The 17,650-nt window shown below is 47.3% G+C and overlaps 1 long non-coding RNA gene across 1 annotated transcript in view; it reads left to right on the forward strand.

Moving 5' to 3' along the window:
• The window catches only part of LOC141570659 (uncharacterized), a 71,011-nt gene extending 67,134 nt beyond the window's left edge, over positions 1-3,877 (forward strand). Inside the window, exons 5-6 of the long non-coding RNA XR_012494938.1 lie at positions 2,242-2,311; positions 2,559-3,877. This is a non-coding gene — a long non-coding RNA (uncharacterized LOC141570659). The remainder of the gene's footprint in view (positions 1-2,241; positions 2,312-2,558) is intronic.
• Positions 3,878-17,650: the final 13,773 nt, after the last annotated feature.

Here is a 17,650-nt window from a genome sequence, read left to right on the forward strand (position 1 = left end):
TGGCCAGTGACTTGTGTTGCCGGGACTTTGATGTGGGCAAGTCACTTCCCCATTCTTGGACTCAGTTTCTTCTTTTATAAAATGGCAAGATGGCATAAGATGATGTTTCTGGCTCTTTCCAGCTTTGAAGCCCTGTGACGCCACCCTGGACTTGGACATGTCTTGGAAGACGTGCTCTGGGGCACCGTGCGAATCCTGGTGCCCGGTCATTAGGAGTTACTGCCACCTGCTCTGTCACCCTGCTGTCCACCCATATCCGTTCTCCTGACCCTTCTTTCAGGCCCCAGAGCTGCTTTTCCATAACCCTCCATGGCTCGTGCCAGTAAGGGCCTCAAGCCTTTTCCAGAAACATGGCTATCTTTTCCAAGCCTTGATTCACTTGACTCTTCCCCAATATTCAGGAAGAGAACACTTTCCCTCCTTCCTTGAGGGCAGTTTGAGATAAAGTGACTGAGTTTTGGCCAAATACAACTCAGGAGAAAATCAAGCATGCCCTGTTAGGCCTGACTTGCAAAAGCCTGTACAACCTTCCAGCCCTCTCTGCCTCTGCTATAAAGAACCTGGAGCCATATACTGATCTGGCACTTTCTATCCAAAGGTACGAAGATTGGAGGAAACCCAAGACATTCTATAATAAATCAGGGCAAGTCTGAGTTTTCTCCAAGTTCCAGGTACTTCCCTTAAGCCAGCATATAGAAGAAAGATCTTCTGGAATGGATTGAGTAGTAGCGGTGTTACTTTTAAGTTATCCACAAAAACAGTTTGGTGCTTCCTCAATAAGTTAAACACTAAATTGCCATGTGACCCAGCAATTATGCTTCTAGATATATACCTAAGAGAATTGAAAATAGGTGTTCAAACAAAAACCTGTACATGAATGTTCATAGTGGCAGTATTCATAATAGCTAAAAGATAGAAACAACACAAATGTCCATCAATGAATGAATAATCAATGAATGAAATGAATGAACTGTCCACCAATGAATGGATAAACAAAGGTGGTATGTCCATACAATAGAGTATTATTCACCCCTAAAAAGAATGAAGTACAGCATGGATGAACACTGAAAGTATTATGTAGGTGAAAGAACCAGTTGCACAGGATCACACAGTGTATGATTCCATCAATATAAAATATTGATCCACAGAGACAGAAAGCAGATGAGTGGTTGCTGTGGGCTGGGGGGGATGGAGGATGGGGGTAATTGTTAGTGACTACTTACGGGACACAAGGTTTCCATTTGAGGTGATGAAAACTTTCTGGAGCTAGATGGTGATGATGGTTACACATGCTCCAGATGTACCTGGTGCTGCTGGATTGTACCCTTTAGAAATGATTAAAATGGTAAAATGTATGTTATGTATATTTTACCTCAATAAAGAAAAAAAGGGGGAAAAAGCTACCCACATGCATTTTGAGCCAAAGAAGAGAGGGAAAAAAAAAAAAGCAACCCTAAAAAGCAAAACTATAGCTGAAAGACAAGTCAAGGTACAAAGGCTGCATATGGCTTGAAGTTCAAAGTGAGATGAACAGTAGCCAGGCAGTGAGAGAATGAGAAAGGTTGCGGTATGGAGCAGGTTGGAACGGGGGGCTCACACTGGGCCTGACATGGAGTGATCCCTTTAGCGAGGGGGTGGGAGAGCAGCTTGTTCTGCTCAAGTGTGGACGTGTGGGAAGACTGAAAGTATTGAAGTGCTTTGCCCACCATGATTTAAGTGCATTTGAGGTCATGGCTGCTGAATCTACCAGGGACAGAGAGTTAGCAAAGTGTTCGTTTGGCAATTTCTCTAGAATACTTGAAAAGATTCTTTGGAGGAGCTTGTGATGGCAACCGTGCCCTGTTTCATCCTCTTCTGCCGAACCCGGCACACACTTCCATCCCTGTCCTGCCTCCTGTATCTCCCACCACCTTCCCTTCTGGAAATGAATAGGTTCTAACTGATGCCCTCCAAGCTAAACTCAGTTTGTCTGGGACATATCACAGAGGAGGTGACATCTAAACTGGGTCTCGGGGGATGAATGTAATTTCACTTAATGGAGAGGAGAAAGGACCTTTCGAGCAGAGGGAAGTGCAGACTTGGAAGAGCATGGGTTGTCTGGGAACAGAGGGTAGCTAAGTGTGGCTGGAGCAAAGGAAGTGGGTAGCAGTAGGTCCAGCTGTAAACCAGTGATGGGACATGTAGTGAAAAGGCTTGCTATGTCATGTTCGTGTAACAGTGGTGTCCATTCCTGTCTTCCAGCTCAGTGTTTACCAGCATGTTCTAGAACATCCCAACAGTACAGAGCTTGAGGCCCAGCAACCAACTCAAGGTACATCCAGGGAAATTGGTACACAGAACTGCCACCGTGCACTGGCTGAAATGCTGACTCAGGTGGTAGCCAGGGAGTTTATGGGCCAGCAGCACCTCCTTCTAAAGGAATCCTGATGGAAGCTTGGGTGCCCACCCCCACAAGCCCTGTCTGTGAGCATGGTATTGGGTTAGGCCTTTCTGTCAGACTTCTGTTCTTGGCATTAGCAGGATGCTACTTAACTTACTATTTTCTTCTCTAAATTTAGGTCCCAGCTCTTCCTTGGACAGTGACAGATGATACATGCAGGATCTGCCAGCTTAACAAGACCTAGAACCATCTCCTCCCCCTGCCAACCACTTTTCTTTCTCAGAGTCTCTTGAACACAAAGAGGCTTATCTCGGGTTCTTTATCAAACACAATAGTTTGATTGCCTCTGCTGGGCCACCTAGATTTTCAAAATGTAAAGGTTTGTGTGCACACATTTTCTTTGGAGGAAAGGGCACACCCAGAGAGCAGCCTCTGGTTTTTCATTTTAAAATTCAAAGCTGTTTCTTCCCTCATTATTTGAGAATCATACTTGATTGTCTGATTGTTCCCAAGGAGGCCCAGTCTTGATACACAAGATGCTTTGCTCTTTCTGCTCATTGGGTTCATCCCAAAGGCAAATCACAGGGTTCTCTGCTACCCCCACCCCCTTACTGAAGTAGTGATAAAAGCTCAGTTTCAACTCTCAACAGAAATTCTGCTGTCCCAAGGAGTTTGAAGACTAAATGAGAAGACGGACATGACTAGAATCGTGGAATAGAAGGAACTCTGATGGTCACTTAGAACAAGGATAAGGAGCCACAACCATTTTCAGTAAAACTCCAGATTGTAAGTATTTTTGGTTTTCTGGAATAATCTTTTGTCTCCAGGTGATCCTTTGCTCAATGGAAACCATCAATGTGCAGCTTTAGGTTAGGAATATACTCACATACAGCTGAAACCCTCTTTGGAAATGGAGATGCTTGAAACAGTGTGGCTTCCTGGAACTAAACTGCTCTGTTTGATCTGAAAAGCTTTGTCTGTACCATAGGCACAGGGGTAATGCTGCAGATTTTTGTCCTTTAGAGAACCGTTGCATTTGTAAGTAAGGTTTAAGCTACATTTATACTCAGATAAAATTGCTTACTTCTAAAAAGACATGGTGTAACCGTGACCCTATACCTTCTATTTTGAGATTTAAATCTTTGATGTAATTCAATTTGACAGTATGGATTGGCTTGGGACATTTTGAAAGCTTTTTTTCCCCTTTTCTTTGCTGCCTTCCCACCAAAGCGTAATGGTTCTGTTTGCTATGCATTTACTGTGCACACTCACCAGTTTCAACGGGATGGCTGAGTGCGCGCCTGGCCCGGTAACTTGGAAGAGGTTTTTGCTTCTGAATGGGCTCCGTCCGCTCCTGACCCTGAGGCAGACCAGACTCTGGGAAGCACTTTTTCCTGGAGCTGGCTGGTCAACTTCTCCTTTCCTTTGTTCTGCCCCTCCTTGTATGCCTATAAAAACTTTTGGTTGTATTAAGAGTGGCAAGACAGTCTTTGTAACAGGGAGTCCACTGTGTTCCCTTAATGCAGGCATTTTGGAATAAACCTGCTTTTTTTTCTACCAGCGTCGCCTCACCAGTTTTGGCTTTCATGTGTCAAGTAGCGGACCTTTGGCTTGATAACAAAGGCAGCTTCTAGTTGCGTGTTTAGGATGGAAGGGGATGGGAGAGGCTCAATCCATGGGATGATAGAGGCTCTACTTGTGGGATGATAGAGGCTCTATCCAGAAGCTGAGGCCAGTTTTCCTGAGGAACTGTGTGAGGCTCTGGGTGAGCCATGCTGCTCCAGGATCCACATGACAAAGTGAGGCTCATGGTTGTTAGTGCATTCCTTCTTCTGGATCCTATTCTTTGGGGGGGCCAGCCCTGGCACCATGGGGCCCTCTCAAGGATGACTTCCTCAGAAGGGCCAGAAGTGAGGAGGGCTGATGCAGACATTCAGTATAGGAACAGGAACAGACCCCCTCTAAGTGTCATGGATAACACCCCGGTTTCTCAAAAACACACATGAGGGACCCCTAGTAGCTGCATGGGCAGGTAGGCCTCCACGTCATTATTATTTGGGCATTAATGGAAATGTGGCCTCAATTTGCATTCACAGACTTTGGAGATCTAAATATACCCATGAAGGTGGAGGAAGCCACCCAGGACAGGACACATTCCATATTACAAATGACAAATACATGAAGATAAGAAACTGAACCTATACTGACACATCAGAGAGAATTGCCTGCCCCTGATAATTCAAAGGAAATGTGGAGGAGGGAGAAGTGAACCCTTGGATGGTAGTGAGACACTTTCCACGGTCCTGTCCTTTCTCCCTCCAGTAGGGTCAACAGGTCTTTCACCGCATCATAGAAGCTGAGATGTTGGCTCAGAGGCCTTCTTAATTTGATGCCATAATTACCAGGAGAGTCGGGTCGGGGCTTTATGGTCATCAGCCTCGTCTCGTGGGCGTCCTTTTAATTACTGTGTAGTGCCAGGTCATAATGGAAAGTGGGCATGATGCCATGTGTTTGAGAATTCTTTCTTTTGTAATGTTGTCACACTATCCTTCCAGGCCCTCACACTCCTCTTGATTTACCTAATTTGAGAGTGAATGAACTTCAAAGGACACCTGGTTCTGATTTATGGTTCAGTCCAGGCCTTTGGCTTTGAGGCTTCCTCCATCCAAACCAAGGGCTTTCAGGGTGAGAGGGGCTGCAGGTGGGGCTCAGCGACTCCAGTAGGAGGCCATCTTCCACCCCGGGGGCTGGCAGGCTTCCCCCCGTGCTGCATCTGCAGGTTTCCTTGCTTCCTCCCAGCTCCCTGCGTGTGGCCCCTGGTGCCGCCAGTGAAGAGGAAGAGGGACGTGCTCTGGAACGAGGGAGTTCTGGTCTTCAGTCCTGGGGGCTCCAGGGCTGCAGGCCCCGTGAGAACTTCCAAATCCGCTCAGAAAACCCTTCAGAGGGCACATGGTGTCGTGAGCAGGACGTGACTATCGAAGCAGCAGTCTCACACACGTTGGTGTCTTTCCACAATACCAGATTTTATTAGGATACAGCCACGGATCTAGTCCTACTGACTTGGTTTTCCATGGGCGTTAACCAAGGCTCTGGCCAGAGAATAGTTTCCAATAGTCTAGGGAGAGCAGTTCCACACAAGAGAGTCACACATGTTTGCAAGCGACAGGGTTAGGCAAGGTGAACGGAGTCTTAAGAAAGAACGATGAGAGAGAGCGTCTGGTGTCCAGTGAGAGCCCCTTCGGTGTTGGGGTGCAGAACATCAGGTCTCATGCCGGCTGGTGAGACACCAGGAGGAGAGGCTTCAATCTGGGACGAGTGCAGATGTGGCTGTCAGCTCATCGGCTGAGGCCTGAGCGAGGAGCCGTCAGGGAGCTCTGATGTTCTGCTGGAGACTGGGTGCGGTGCCCCCATCTGCAGTCCCACAAAGCTGTACAGGTGGTCACACTCTACCCTGCATCTAGACTTATCTGGTTAGGACGTTCACTGGGGAGATGCCTGGCATGAGTGTCGCTTGTGACTGACATAGCTCTCAGAATTACTAGAGGCCATTTGTGTTCCTAATGAATGCGCTACCTGTCCACACGGCGTTCACACTGTCTGCAGAGAAGAGGCGAGCAGGCACCATTCTCATCTCTTATCCAGCCCCTTTACTGCTGCCGGCACGACTTGGTGTATGGTTGCTTTGCTTTTAACCCACTTGAATACTCCAGTCAAGTATTATTACTGGGTCTAGCCTGGACCTTGGTGCTCTGAGTTGTGAACGAAGGAGCCTGCGCTATTGCTTTGGTACTGAATTCATTTGCTCTCTCGTAGGCCATGGCAACAGCCCCCTGACATCTCTCTGTTTCAGTCTTGTCCCCTCCAGGTCACACTTGTCACTGCTGTCTGCAGAGCTGCTGAGCTCCCTGACTCTAGGGGCCCTGTTCACATGTGCAGTGGAGTTGTGGGGGCATCACTAACCTAGGACATGATGTGAAAGATGTTCTCTACAGTCATGCAATGCGTGAATACTGGCTGACTAACATTTAAGTCCTCACAAGTGTTCCCCAATGTCTGCAAGGCTCAACCTCAGATCCTCAGCTTGTTACACGAAGCCTCCCAGCCCTGGCTCTTGCCTGCCTCTCCATCATCTCCCATCCTCCTAGGTCCCTCAAGAGCTATCCTTCATTCATCTCCAATATTTTGCAACTTCCAGATACCAACACCCCAGAATTTCCTCTCCTGCTCTGTGTATTTGCCGCCTTCCCACCCCCCCTCAAGAGCCAGTATTATCTCCTCCTCCTTCTGTGTCTTCTCCCTGAGCCCTGTGCCCAGTACATCCAAAGCTTCACTGCAGCCACATTACAACCTGATTTTATTGGATGGTGTCTTATTTATCACTGTATCCACTGGGCCTAGAACAATATGTGACCCAGAGTCAGCACACAGTGAATATCCAAGGAGAAAATGAATGAAGTATACAACAGCCTGAGGCCTCCAGGACCTCAAAGTTCACCTGGGGAGGCATCACATACCTGGAAAGACATCACACACCTGAAGAGACATCACATACCTGGGGAGACATGGACACTTGGGGAGATATCTCACACCTGGAGAGGCATCATGCACCTGAAGAGACATTGTCATAGGATGATTGCACGCTCTGCTGTGAGATGCAGGACCTATGATTACTTAGTGAGAAGAGTGTAGACAGGAGTATTCGGGAATTATTTCCTGTGATTCTAGAGCTTAAAGTAACCTCAGGGATCATTTATCACTATTGCCCCACCCATGGATGACGAACCTGAGGTCCAGAGAGAGAAAGAGATCTGCCTGAGGTCACTTTGAGAGTTGGCTGCAAAGCAAGAAATACCATTTTAGGCCCCTTATTTCACAGTCCAGGGTTTATAAAGAAAACCTCATTAAGTAGGAACTAGCAGGCATTTTGATGTTTTCCTGTAAATAATTTAGGAGTAGGGGTATAAAACAAAACAGAATTTTGTTACTAAATATTGATGCTGTAGTTGCTACTTAGAGAAGATTGCATATGATGTTTTCAATTAGATTCTCTTTATCTGCCTTTAGAAGCTGCTTTTTTTTTTTTTTTTTTTGGACGGGATTGTAGTGTGTTATTAACACTGACAGCTCCAGTACTCATATTGTGCTTCTGAAAGCATCAGGGGGAAATACTGATGTATCACCACAACTCTCACACTGCACGTTGTGCTGGTTTCAGAGGAGAGCAGCTGGATTGCTGCCCTGGCATCCCAGCAGAAACCTCTTCATATGCTCCTAAGTTGGGTGTCCAATCAACTCATGCTTCCTGGGCATCCATGCCATGGGAACATGGCAGAATGGGCTGAGCTCTGATGTGGGGAGAGGGTGGATTTCAGGTGGAGAGCCCAGCAAAGGCTGTCTGTGAAAAGGAATTCTAGTGATCGGGACATGGACTCAGAAGTCTGCCAAGAAAAGCAACATCTCATGTATGGAATGCTTGCTGTGTGATTGGCGCCGTGCTCAAGGCTTAGCAGGCCTTATCTTAGTTCTCACGGCAATCCTGCAAGCTAAGTGCTATTATTCCCTGGTGTAGGCAGAGTTCTAAGATGGCCCCAAGATCCATCTCCCTGGTGTTCACACCCTGCATAATCCCAACACTGAATATGATGGATTTCATCCCCAGGGTTAGATATGTCATCTGACACAGCAGACTTTACGAAATGGAGGTTATCACAGTGGGGCTGACCTAATTACCGGACAATAAAAAGAAAATAAAAATAAATCTGGGTCTGGAGGTCAGAGACAGAGGAATTCAGAAATACAGAGTGTGAGAGGGAGCCAGGGTGAGGAAATTTCCCCGCTGGCTTTGAGGACCGAGGGGCACACGGCAAGAATGTGAGTGCCAACTCTAGTAGCTGACAGTGATCCTTGTTTGGGAGCTGGGCGGAAAGACGGGGACCTCAGTCTTAAAGTGGCAAGGAGTGAATTTGCCAAAACAACATGAATGAGCTGGAAAGTGGACCCTGAGCTCCGGATGAGATTGCAGTGCTGACCTCTTCATTTTGACCCTGAGCAAAGAGGCCAGTCACACTGGACCTGGATACTTGACTGACAGAATGGTGAGCCAATCAATGGGTGTTGTCTTAAGCCATGAAGTGTGTGGTAACTTGTTGTGCAGCAATAGATGAAGAACTGAGGATGGGAAGATTCGGCTGCCCAGGCTTATCAGATGGGAGGTGACAGAGCTGGGATTTGAACCCAGGACGTCTGACTTTAAGTAGATGTTCTTTAACACTACCAGTGATTCTCAGCCCAGCACCTGGGGAGCTTGTTCCAATGAGATTTGGGTACACCCTGTGGGTGGAGCCGCTGCCTGCCTTCCTTCCCGGGGTTTATGAACCAGGGTCTTAGCTCCTGAAACTAATGGTGGTGAGTGCAGTTGGTGGAAAGCCCACTCTCCTCCACTGCAAGGCCTCCACATGCAGCCCAACTCTGCAGAGAAGATAGGGCTGGCGGGAACCCCCCAGTGGAGAAGAGCGTCTGCACAGAGAAGGTGCTCCTCCAGCAGCCGTGAAAGGGGGAGTCCCATTCATCTGGCCATGAGAATGGTGTTGAAGAAAAGGCTGGAAATATCCCTTGGCCAGGCCAGTGGTTCTCAAGATTGGCTGTGCATTAGAACAACATAGAGAGCTTTGACAAATGCTGGTGACCAGAACACACCCCAGACCAGTCACTCCAAATCCCTGTGAGTAGTGCCAGAGCAGCAGCCCTTTTTAAGTGCCCCAGGGGATTCCAATATGCAGCCACGGTTAAGAAAGACCCATGAGGTCAGCTAAGGGGCAGAGGGCAGAACGTCATGAAGCACGCGAGTTCTAGCAGCTGCAGTGGGGGCCTGGGTCTCCCGGACTGGGGTGGTGCTCATTCTCATCTGGTGGCTCTGGACTCTCAGTTTTATGACATTGTTTCCCAAACCTTCAATGCCTGTGCTCACTTTGTCGCCCCAGGTGAATTGTGCTTAAAATTTGGTGTGGTCAAAGCAGTGACTCCAAATGCCCCTCAGTGCTGCCAGCGTGGGGCTGTCACAACCTGCATTCCAGGTGAAGCAGAGTGGTTCAGGGACTCTGGGAGCTGGGTTCTCACACCTGCGCACACCACAGTCACCTGGTAGTGCTGTTAAAACAGATTCGGGGCCCACCCCTAAGGTGTCTGAGTCATCAGGTCTGGGTGGGGCCCAATGGTTTGCGTTTCTAACGAGTTCCAGAGTGCCACTGCTGCTGGTTTGGGGACCAACTGTGGAGTTCTAGGACCTGGGTTTGAAACCAGTCATTTTCCAGGGTGAACCCCTGGAGAAGCCCCTTACCCTCTGTGTGCCTCTGTTGTATCTTCTGCTGCATGAGTGTGCCCAGCACCTATGGCAGCGTGTGCTGTGTGATTACACAGGATGGCCCTGCAGGGCACGTAACACCGTGCCTGGCACAAAGAAACTCTCAATAAACGTTAACTATTATTTTACTCAGGCTTCTCCTGGTGGCAAGTTTTTCATAGACTCACTCATAATAGTTTGAGAAAAAAAAGAAAGAAATATATTGGCTTACTGAACTGGCCTGGAAGTGTGTCTGCTCCGGGCATAGCAGGGCTCTGCCTCCCGCTGCATCAGGCCCTCGATCTTGTCTCCATCTTCCTGCTTCCTCCAGGTGATCTTTCTCTTCAGGGAGGGTCTCCTTGCTTGGTGACACAGATGCCTGGGCAGTCCCAGGCTGCTACCATCTTTACAGGACTTTCTGACACACGTTGTTCCTGAGCTAGGCCATAGCCACTCTGCATTTGTGATGCCTGGCTAAGGACTTGGAGGCATGAGGTAACATTTATTCCTTCTCAGTATCATCATGTTATGATTTATTTTTATTCCCAGTCTCTGCAGACTTTTCTTATTCCAGTCTATTGACGTCATTCTGGATCTCTCCTCCTCATGGCATTCACAAATGTTGATGCAAATTTTAATGATGCAAACAGGAAATGATTATAAGCTTTATGGCCAGTCCCAGGAAAACTTCTTGCCCAACTCATTAACAATAAAATTACGAGAGCCGTTGTCCAATGAACTTCCTCCAATCCACTTTGCTGCAGCATTTCTCCCATTAGCCAGTCTGATAATGTAGTTGAAAGGGAAATGCAGAAAACCTGACATGATTTGCCTTTAAGAAGGAGTTGCTTGCTCCAAAGGGACATAGGTGTAATTCAAGAGTATTCTGGGCAAACTGGGATGAGTGATGAGCCAGCGATAGGGGATACGACTCTTTATGTTGGATGTATCATCCCTTCCCAAGAGGTCTCTCTTTTTTTTTTATTTTTATTTTTATTTTTATTTTTTTATTGGGGAATACTGGGGGACAGAGTGTTTTTCCAGGATCCATTAGCTCCAAGTCAAGTCATTGTTTTTTTTCACTCTAGTTGTGGAGGGCGCAGCTCACTGGCCCATGTGGGAATTGAACTGGTGACCTTGGTGTTATGAGCACTGCGCTCTAACCAACTGAGCCAATCAGCACCCCCTCAAGATGTCTCTTAAGAGAGGAGTTTTTAGGAGGGTAAAAATGTGGAAGAGCCATGGTTAGGTAGTAAATTAAGAAGATAAAGAGGGGGAAGTTAATTTTATGTCTCAACTTGACTGGGCTAGGGGATGCCCACAGAGCTGGTAAGCGTTATTTTTGGGTGCGTCTATGAGGGTGTTTCAGGAAGAGATTAGTATTGGAATTTGTGGACTGAGTAAAGAAGATCACCCTCCTCACTGTGGGTGGGCATCATCCAATCTGTTGATGCCTGGACAGAAAAGAAGGGCAGACGAAGGGAGAATTTGCTCTCTGCTGGAGCTGCGACATCTAGCTCCTCCCAGCCTCAGACATCAGCGCTCCTTGTTGTCAGGCCTTCAGACTCAGACTGGGACTTACATCACTGGCTCCCCTGGTTCTCAGGCCTTCAGATTTGGACTGGAAGCACACCACAGGCTTTCCTGGGCCTCCAACCTACAGATGGTGATGGTGGGACTTCTCAGCTTCCCTAACTGTGTGAGCCAATCCCTTATAATACATCTCTTTCAATATAACTCTATAGCCTATCGGTTCTATTTCTCTAAAGAACCCTGACGCATTAAATTAGACATAGAGTCCGCCCCACTGCATTGCCCAGCAGCATGAGAAGAGAAGGGTGGAGCCAGTGGGATGAAGATTCCACTGGAGCCAGTCCTGGGTGGGCAGGAGCTTTGATGTGCTTGGCCACAGTGTGTAGCAAATGGATTGAAAGAAGCACCCAGGACAGGGAAGGGGTAGAGATGGCTGAGAAGGAGCCTGGTTCTGCCACTTCTTACATTAAATTCCTTTGTTCCCTCCATTTCTTAAATAAATAGTGTTACTGGATGACACTCGGTAATGCTTTGTGTACAATAAAACTTCCGTTAATCAATTGCTCAGGGCTAATGGGAGTATTGTGGTTAATTGAATTATCTGATTAACAGAGTTAATTAACCAGAAACCTTTTGTAGTTCTAAGTTATGCTGCAAATATTCCAACATATCTACATTCTCTTTCCTACCAGGGTCAAGAAAGGAGTCAAGGGAAAAGGGGGATAAAAACCAGCTTTCATGGAGGGTCTAAGGTATATTTGGTACTTAATATAAACACTATTATCTGCTTTAATCCTGGTAACTATTATATGAAGTGTACATTACTATCCCATTTTATACATAAAACTGAAAAATATCTTAGTATTACCGACTGTTGCTTTGCTAATTGAGAACATGGGTGAGTTTCAGAGGCATCTTTGGAATATCGATGCTAGAAGCAGGTTGAGTAGGGGCTTTTGGAGTATGTCAGCCCTTGGTCTGGATCCCAACCAGCTGTGTGACCTTGATTAGGCTGAAGGGTAGCATACCAAGGTAATTACATGCATGCACTCTGAGTAAGTCAAACTGGGTTCAAATTCTTACTCCACCATTTTCTGGGTTGTGATCTTCAGCCAGCAATTTTTCCTCTTTGCGTCTCAGTTTCTTCATCGGCACAATGTACCACCACCTGCCTTGCAGGGTTGTTGGCAGCCAGAGGTAGGTTCTACATGAACTGCAGCTGTGATTACTGTCATCAACATGGCCCAAGGTCACAGCCATCATAGGGGAGCAGAGATGGACTAAAACAAACAATGCAGGAAAGAGACCTCCATCTTAGGATGAGCCCAACGTTCCCTTGTATTAAACCGTTGACGCTGATCTTATTGTTCTTTCTTCTCAAAGTATGATGTGAAAACCTGTTTCAGAGGGTGAATATTTAATTTTGGTTTTATTATATGTGCACCTCCAACAAAAGAGAAGAAAACACAGTGGGACCCACAGGCATTGTTACCACTAAATCAAACGTTCGGTTGGCTAAGTCACCAGGCAATGCTGCCATTGTCGAAAGGAAAGAGCAGTTCTTTTTTTGCTCAGATTGCTAGATTTATATTGCTTTCACTTAGCAAGTGAATAATTGATAAGTTGGGGCATATTAACATTGAACAAAAGAGCCCAGTGGTATAAGGGTCCTGGGAAGGCTGCCTAAATCAATATATACTCATGAATTTTGAGTGCATAAGGTTGAGCTGAGAAAGAACACAGATTTAGACCCCCATTAATATTTGAAACATACTCTGCGCATGAGAGGCTTGCTACAGCCCAAATGTTAACTGAAGGGGCTTCAGAGAAATGGCTTCTAAACAAATTTGAAAGCAAGAGATTTTCCCCTCCAAAGATTTCATGAGAAAAATCAATCATTTTTTTGTGTCTGCTGTCAGAAGACATCTATTAAAAATCTAATTAGAGTATTTTTTACCAATTAAACATAGCAATGCAACACTTGTCTGACTCAATGTTTGTAACTGTTGAAAAAGCAAATGCACCGCCCTCTGCGATAAACCCAGATATTGTAAAATGTTCCAGCCACTCCCACAAGCGCCATCCTCCCCATGCAGGAGCCAGCCTTAAAATTTGATTAATCTAAACATTTTGTAACGTGTCAGAAGAGGTTTCTTGCCTGATGCCTCATGGTCACCCAAAGTCCCAACCCGACTGAGGCCAAAATAACATCATCAGTCACAATTTGCTTTTGAAACGCCTCCTGCTAGGCCCCCAATTTGAGCGATCAAAGCTGGAAATTTTAAACCAAGTGGGAAAATGCTTTCAATTTTAATGATTCATTGAACTCAGCATCCTGCTGGCAAGTCATCTATAGTGTCTGATACCCGCATGCTGCTGTGGCCGCTGAAGATGTTCGAAGACCACATGCCCGCAGATACTCTAATGAGATAGTCAAGGAAATAATTCTCTGTGGATAAAGGGCTCACCTGTTACAAGTCATGAAACAGAATCTCACAATTGGAAGGGGACGGAGTGGTCATTTCATCTAGCTCCCAGCGTCTTATGGAAAATAGCAATCCCTCCAGTCGGACTCAGGCTCAGCTTGCATACCCCTGGTGCTGGTGGGCTCACCACCTTGTGAGGCAGCCCATTCCGTCCCTCTGGCTTTATGTTCAGCAATAGATAGCCTGCCTCCCTATAACTTAGGCCCAAGAATGTCACTCCCAAACCTCATGGGTGCAGCTGAGTACCGTTTGACAGATAATGGGGTTGCCAATACTGCTCTCCCCCCACAAAGCAGTTAATTTGGAGAATAATTCAGGGCATGTGCTCATTATTGGGTCTTAGAGGCTGAAAGGAAAATTTGGCCATTCCATAGTGCAAGTGGCACTTGTTCTTTTCCCTGGAATTCTCATGCTGTATATCTTAATAAATGAATTAATGAACACTTGCAGTTGAGGGGTCCTGAGGAGCACTTCTTTTTGAAAACTCCCCTTCTGCCCCTATGCATGGTCTCTTTGTTTGTCCTCCAATACCATAACTAAAAAGCAAGAAAAGGTCCAAGCTACAGCTCTTAGACTTGCCGGAAAGGACTGAGATTCCTGACGGGAAGTCACATGTAAAGATAAAAAATACCTGCCCCCCCAAATTCTGAAAGGGTTTTTAACAAGGGCCAGCCACGGTAGCTACCTAGTAGGATTTGTCCCATCCTGAGCGCAATCACCCTGGCTTGGACCTCGCCAATCCCCCCTTTAAAGTAACCTGTTATCTGTGATTCTTACCTAGGGCAAAGTGAGAAGTGGCTGTCGTGAAAAGAACATAGCCTATTTGGTCAAGCAGCTCAGAGGTTTACTCATGGCTCTACCAATTTCTGGATGCAACAACCTGGGTGAGTTGCTAAAGCCTTTTAAAGTCTAATTTCCTGTACTGTACAATTGAGATAAAATTTTCTAGCTCACAGGGTTGATATTATTATAAAGACAAAGTGAGATAATGGAATCAAGTGACTTAACACAGTGTGTTGGTTAGCTCTTACTATGTAACAAAGTACCACAAAACTCAGGAGCCAAAAAAACAAAAAACAAAAAACAAGGCATTCTGCTGGTGTGGGTCAGGCATGGCTGATCTTGGCTGGGCTGGCTCATGTGTCTGTGTTGAACTGATGGACGGGCTGAGGGTTGGCTCTCTCGGATGGCCTCATTTACATGTCTGGCAGTTGGCTAAGTGGGCAGCTGGAATTATTGGATGTCTCTCAGCCACCAGTTGGCTAGCTTGGGCTTATTCACATGGCAGAGGCCCAAAGGAACAGCAGAAGCATTCACACCTTTTCAAACTGGCACCACATCACTTCTACCACATTCTATTGGCCACAGTAAGTCATTCAAGGGGTGGGGGAATCGATTCCACCTTTTGATAGGAGGAGTTGCAACGTCACGTTGAAAAGAGCAGCCACTTTCACAATCAATCTGCCCCACACAGTTCCTGGCGGAAGTACTCTGAAAATGGCAGCTGTTAAAGACATTTCACAGACTGCAAATTGCAAGGATTGATCTTCTCTGTAGCCATTAAGTGGAAACATTTAAAAACTGCCCATTAGGAACCCCCCATCTTAATCATTTTATTGTCAACATTAGCAATAGCTCATAGTCGCGCTAGAATCCATGAAGTGAGGGGAGTGGATCTGTACCAAACCACTCATGGTAGGAGTTGAACAAGTTTCTAGGTCACCCTGAGTGCAAGATGGAGAAAGCTCCTGGTCAGACCTGCTTCAGCCCTTGGAAGGCATAAATGCTGGGGCTTAGGACCCTGCCGCTCTTGACCTGGGAACAGCGCCCCCTGGCGGCCATTGTCGTATTCCTCCCAGCAAGGGGGCGGACGTGCAGTGCTGAGCATGACTGGGCTCCACGCCTAGTGTTAGGTTCTTGCATTGCCCTCTGGTTTCTCCAATATTGTTCCAATTTTACCATTGCCGAAGCTGAGGCGCTGAAAGTCAGGGTGACTTATGATACATGGCAGATCTGGAGCTGAACTCAGGGAAACGTATCTCAAAAGCCTGGGCTTATCCCTTCACACCTCACCACCCCTGAGGTCAGAGGCAGCAATGAAGAATGAAGGGGACTAATTTTGGTGAACGCCCACCACGTTTTGGGCACAGGTTTAAGCACTTCACATTGTCACTTCATTCTGACTGCCCTACTTCTTTTAGCCTCACTTACCAGATGAAGAAAAACAGGTTCAGAGAGGTTATGTAGCCTGTCCAACGTTGCACAGCTAAGAAGTGGCAGAGCTGAAATGAAAGAATCTGTCTGATTCCTCACCATCACTATACTGCAAGACCATCTTTGAGCAACAAGAAAAAGAGGACGCTTTCTCTCTCTCTGAGTCCCTCAGCTCTTAGACTATGTGCTAATCTCCCTCTCAGGAAACGGTCCTCATAACAGTCTAATGATCCCCAGAAAATGGCAGGTGCTCTGGGGTGTGGGAATTGGCTGATCAACAGGGTGCTGCTGTCAGTGGGGCTCAGGGACCACCAGGGCTGGTTTCCGTTGCCCCAGGATAGGGCAGACTGGATGAAACAAGTTACCGGTGTCTTTCATCTAGGCGGACTCAGAGTGCAAGCATCAGGACAAATTAAACCAGCCTGCAAAATTATTCCTGGCTCTGCAACACCCTCTGATATTCTTGACATTAAGGAGCTCGTCAGTTCTCTGAGGCAGAGGCTGTGGGGGGCAGGCACACCAGGGACTCAGCAGGATCTGTCAGAGGAAGAATGGATTAATTCTGGGGCTTCAGACATGTGGAGAGTGTCTCGGTGACAGCAACAAAGCAAGTCTGGCTGCCTCAAGCCCTACCAGCTAATCATAGACCTCAGCTCCCTCCACTTGCCCCTACTATCTCCCTCGGAGACCCCAGGGGGTCACCAGGCCCAGCTCATACTAACTGCTTCCTTCCCTTTCCACCCACCAGACCCCTCTGCTGTGGCCACTGGTGCTCTCAGCACCTTTTCCCTGAGTTGCGGGCACTGCTGCACCTATGCGTCTCTCCTTCTTCAGTTTGCTGAGCTCCCAGCCAGCCAGGGAGGTGGTCTCACCCTTGCCTGGGGGCCTGCTGCCTGGGGCTAGGCTGCTGGAGGCTGAGCCTGGGCCTCTGGCTGGGGTGTGCCTCGGACTTAGTTCTGGGAACCTAGGGAGGCCCTCAAAGCGCTGTGCCTCATACCCCTCCCTGCCCTAGAGCTCCCAAGGGCCCCTGCCCACCTCAGGGCCCTGTCTCTCTGTGACTCCACTTTCAGTCATCTGTCACTCCGGCCACCTGTGCACCCTGAGCAAAGGGACTGGGCCTGGGCTGCTCTCTCTGCTGTTATCAGCCTAGTGTCCAGACCCCAGCGAATAGAATGGAATAGTATCTTCTCCCCCCAAGACTCTCCCCACCCCAGGCCCAGCCAGCACTTAGTTTCTTTCCTTGGATCCCCCAATTCTTACTCCCCTCATAACCCTTGTTATTGTTGTCTAAAATAGCATTGTAAGAGATTTGGGAAGAAAGATGTCATGGGGCCCCAATGGTGAATGGTTAGTGTGGAGCATTCAGGACCGACTTCTTGGAGAAGAGAGCTTGCAGCCAGTCAGGCGGGGCAGAGTCTTTGCAGGAAGGATGAAGAAAGGGCCCTGGTTAGGCAAAGGCCTGGAGGGAGGGGGTGAGCCTGCCTGGAATGGAGGAGCTGCCTGTGTGTGTGTGTGTGTATGCAGGTGTGTGCATGCATGACCTGGGTAAGTGTGTGACTGTACACGTGCATGTATGTGCTTGCATATATGCATGCATTGCGTGCTCACATGTGTGTGTATGTGACTGTGCATGCTTGTATGAGTGCATATGTGTGTGTGGCCAGATCAGTGTCGAGAAACCAGCTTGCTGAGCAGCCA

Source organism: Rhinolophus sinicus, linkage group LG03 (assembly GCF_036562045.2).
Source record: "Rhinolophus sinicus isolate RSC01 linkage group LG03, ASM3656204v1, whole genome shotgun sequence".
Lineage (NCBI taxonomy): Eukaryota > Metazoa > Chordata > Mammalia > Chiroptera > Rhinolophidae > Rhinolophus > Rhinolophus sinicus.